Genomic DNA, 5,000 nt, shown 5'->3' with positions numbered 1-5,000 from the left:
AGCTTCAGTTGACATAACGATGTGGGTAGAAGTAATCCCTGACCTGATAAAAAAATATCTTTTAAAATTCAATTTATTGAATGAGTGAAGTAAGTGTGTACCATCCTTCCTTTAATAAATCAACACTAAATCGAAGCGGCAAAGGTTCGAAATATGTGATTTCGATTTCAAAGCAAAGCTATCTTCCTAGAATCATTACTATTCATATTTTAACACAAACCAACAAGAGTACTACTGAAAGCAATACCAATAGCAACAACAAGAAGGACTTGGAATTGAAACAAATACATGTACATGCACATCCATCCACTCACACCTCTCTGTCCTACACACACACACACACACACACACACACACACACACACACACACACACACACACACACACACTCGCGCGTGCGCACATGTATACACACACACACACACACACACACACACACACACACACACACACACACTCCCATCCATAATGGAGTGATGACCCAGAGGTAACGCGTCCTCCTTGGAAACAAGAGAATCTGAGCGCGCTGATTCGAATCACGGCTCAGCCGCCGATATTTTCTCCCCCTCCGCTAGATCTTGAGTGGTGGTCTGGACGCTAGTCATTCGGATGAGACGATAAACCGAGGTCCCGTGTGCAGCATGCATTTAGCGCACGTAAAAGAACCCACGGCAACAAAAGGGTTGTTCTTGGCAAAATTCTGTAGAAAAATCCACTTGGATAGGAAAAACAAATAAAACTGCACGCAGGAAAAAAAAAGCAGCCCGAATTTCACACAGAGAAATATATATTAAAAAAAAAAAAAAAAAAAAAAAAAAAAAAATCAACCCTCATCCCTTTTCCATCTCCTCCCCAACATTCTTGAACAAAACCTAGAAATGTCCCCAAACTTAGTGGCGAAAATCCCAGCGAGAAATGATTCTCCAGGCGTCTGGTTTGAACAGGCCAGGATTTAAGGTCTTCAGCCACAGAGCCATGAGGTGACTGTGCTGACCTGCAGCTTGATCCGTGGCTGTGAAATGGGGAACGACCAGAGCCAGAGGTTTTTTGTATCGGCAAGACACGTCATGTGCATGGATTAAAATACTGCTGCCGGAAAATGGTCCCCCCCCCCCCCACACACACACACACACACACAATCCATCTGTTCTTTTTTCCGCCTGTCTAGTTGGACGACTGAGTTTTAAAAACCCAGTTGTTGTTTTTTTGTGTGTGTTTTTTTTTTTTTCATAGTTTCCTAAAATCATATTATATCTTTTATCCTTCTTCGCTAGTGCATCCAGGTTGAGGAAGAGAGAATTACAGTGCCCTGGTGTGTGTGTGTGTGTGTGTGTGTGTGTGTGTGTGTGTGTGTGTGTGTGTGTGTGTGTGTCCGTTTTGTTGTTGTTGTTGTTGTTGTTTGTTTCCTTGTGCATTTTCTAAATAGTAGATCTGCGTGTGTTCCGCGCTGTTCAACTAATTACATTCCATCCTTTTTTTTTTTCTCCTGAATGCACTTGATCATGCCAAAGCCATGTCATTTCTTCTTCTTCTTCTTCTTCTTCTTCTTCTTCTTCTTCTTCTTCTCCTCCTCCTCCTCCTCCTCCTTCTTCTTCTTCTTCTGGCTCCAAAGTGGGGGAATCCACGAGTGAATTCTACGCTGTGGGTGTTTTTGACAGGAGGGGATTTTATGGGATTCTCAGGTGTAGGAGGCTGACGTATAAGGATTGACAGCATCGACAGGTGAGGGGAGAAGGGGAGGGGTTGGGGGACCGGGGGGGGGGGGGGGGGGTGCGTATGTGTGTGTGCGTGTGAGGGTGGCTAGGGGGCTCTGTGTGTGTGTGTGTGTGTGTGTGTGTGTGTGTGTGTGTGTGTGTGTGTGTGTGTGTGTTTGTGTGTTCACAGGCATGTGTCTTCTTTTTCTGTTGTTGTTTTCTTTCCGTTTCATGCTTTTATTTTTCCATGTTGCAGGGGTTTATTTCCTATAGGGGAGAGGGAGGAGGAGGAGGAGGAGGACGAGGAGGAGGAAGAAGAAGAAGAAGAAGAAGAAGAAGAAGAAGAAGAAGAAGAAGAAGAAGAAGAAGGTGGTCGGTTAGGGAGAAGAAAGCGATAAAGAAGAAGCGAAAGAGAAAGTTGACCAAAAAAAAAAAAAAAAAAAAAAAATGTGGGAGAAGTTTCAATGGTTGGAGAAGAGGAATGAAAAATTATGTCGTCGGCTTCGGAGGAGTTGGAGCAGAAGGAAACGAGGGAAAACGAGAAGTGGGGAGGGGGTGTACGGGGGCGGAGGGAGGGGGGGATATGGGGGAGGGGGGAGAGAGAAGGACGAAACGTTGTGCATAATTTGTCGCCCTCTTCTGAACTTATTGCTAGGTCTGGCCATTGGAAGTTACTAGACGTTTCTTCTTCTTCTTCTTCTTCTTCTTCTTCTTCTTCTTCTTCTTCTTCTTCTTCTTCTTCTTCTTCTTTCTATTATCATGATTCTTTATAACTTAAGAATAATAATCATAATAATCATGATCATAATAATGTACATTTATATAGCATCCTTTCTCTCTAAGAGTCCAGGGCGCTTTACATGAAAGAAAAAAAATAATTACAAGTTACATAAAACATTATTGACCACTCTTTCTCAAAAAACCCTCCCTCCCTTCACAAACCCCACCTCCAACACACTCTTCCTTTCCCACTCTACATACATCCAAAGTGAGCTGACATGGGTGGTGATGGAGAACAAGTAAGCTGAGAGTGCTTATGGATAGTTTTTTTTTAAAAGAAAACTTCCAATGTCCACTAGGCCAGTGAACAAAAGCAACGTACTCACGAGAGGTTTCAGTTTCAATTTCAGTAGCTCAAGGAGGCATCACTGCGTTCGGACAAATCCATATACGCTACACCACATCTGCCAAGCAGATGCCTGACCAGCAGCGTAACCCAACGCGCTTAGTCAGGCCTTGAGGGAAAACAAAAAGAAGAAAAAAAAGATTAAAACATAAAAAAAGAACTACTACTGATAATAATAATACGTATAAGGCGCAAAAACTTGATGAAGTCAACTATAGGCTTACAAAAATAAAAATAAAAATAAATAAAATAAATAAATTAATGAATAAATAAATAAATAAATATTTCCTCACAAGAGGAAGAAGTTCTAATGGACAATGGTGACTGTCACCCTGACCTGTGAGCTCAATGTTACCTCAGTGAGGTGGCAGCTCTTCACTGACATCCTGACCTGTGAACTCAGTGCTACCTCAATGAGGTGGCAGCTCTTCACTGACATCCTGACCTGTGAACTCAGTGCTACCTCAGTGAGGTGACAGCTCTTCACTGACATCCTGACCTGTGAACTCAATGCTACCTCAGTGAGGTGACAGCTCTTCACTGACATCCTGACCTGTGAACTCGGTGTTACCTCAGTGAGGTGACAGCTCTTCACTGACATCCTGACCTGTCAGCTCAGTGTTACCTCAATGAGGTGGCAGCTCTTCACTGACATCCTGACCTGTGAACTCAGTGCTACCTCAATGAGGTGACAGCTCTTCACTGACATCCTGACCTGTGAACTCAGTGCTACCTCAGTGAGGTGACAGCTCTTCACTGACATCCTGACCTGTGAACTCAATGCTACCTCAGTGAGGTGACAGCTCTTCACTGACATCCTGACCTGTGAACTCAATGCTACCTCAGTGAGGTGACAGCTCTTCACTGACATCCTCACCTGTGAACTCAATGCTACCTCAATGAGGTGACAGCTCTTCACTGACATCCCTGACCTGTGAACTCAGTGTTGCCTCAATGAGGTGACAGCTCTTCACTGACATCCTGACGTGTGAACTTGGTGCTACCTCAGTGAGGTGACAGCTCTTCACAGACATCCTGACCTGTGAACTCAGTGCTACCTCAATGAGGTGACAGCTCTTCACTGACATCCTCACCTGTGAACTCGGTGTTACCTCAGTGAGGTGACAGCTCTTCACTGACATCCTGACCTGTGAACTCGGTGTTACCTCAGTGAGGTGACAGCTCTTCACTGACATCCTGACCTGTGAACTCAGTGTTACCTCAGTGAGGTGACAGCTCTTCACTGACATCCTGACCTGTGAACTCAGTGCTACCTCAGTGAGGTGACAGCTCTTCACTGACATCCTGACCTGTGAACTCAGTGTTACCTCAGTGAGGTGACAGCTCTTCACTCACATCCTGACCTGTGAACTCAGTGTTACCTCAGTGAGGTGACAGCTCTTCACTGACATCCTGACCTGTGAACTCAATGCTACCTCAGTGAGGTGACAGCTCTTCACTGACATCCTGACCTGTGAACTTGGTGTTACCTCAGTGAGGTGACAGCTCTTCACTGACATCCTGACCTGTGAACTCAATGCTACCTCAGTGAGGTGACAGCTGTTCACTGACATCCTGACCTGTGAACTCGGTGCTACCTCAGTGAGGTGACAGCTCTTCACTGACATCCTGACCTGTGAACTCGGTCTTACCTCAGTGAGGTGACAGCTCTTCACTGACATCCTGACCTGTGAACTCAGTGCTACCTCAGTGAGGTGACAGCTCTTCGCTGACATCCTGACCTGTGAACTCAGTGCTACCTCAGTGAGGTGACAGCTCTTCGCTGACATCCTGACCTGTGAACTCAGTGCTACCTCAATGAGGTGGCAGCTCTTCACTGACATCCTGACCTGTCAGCTCAATGCTACCTCAGTGAGGTCACAGCTCTTCACTGAGGAGCAAACTTGTAAGCAGAAGTCTAGGGGGTTAAAAAAAAGAGAGAGAGAGAGAAGAAGAAAAACAACACCACCCAAATCTAATGAAATTTGAAACAAAGGAGAACCAGAAGCAGCCTCGTAATGCACATGACTTGACGGAACACCCTGAAGGCTTCCGGTTCACTGAGTAACACACTTTCTGTGATAACCACAATTACACCATGAGAATCTGGGTCACCAAAGGTTTACAACAAACAAAAAAAAGCTTCCCGATCCTCTGGGAGTTTGGATCGTTTGACAGGG

The sequence above is a fragment of the Babylonia areolata genome, chromosome 11, assembly GCF_041734735.1.
Source record: "Babylonia areolata isolate BAREFJ2019XMU chromosome 11, ASM4173473v1, whole genome shotgun sequence".
Lineage (NCBI taxonomy): Eukaryota > Metazoa > Mollusca > Gastropoda > Neogastropoda > Buccinidae > Babylonia > Babylonia areolata.
The sequence above is the reverse complement of the archived record's forward strand: the minus strand, read 5'-3'. Positions refer to the sequence as shown.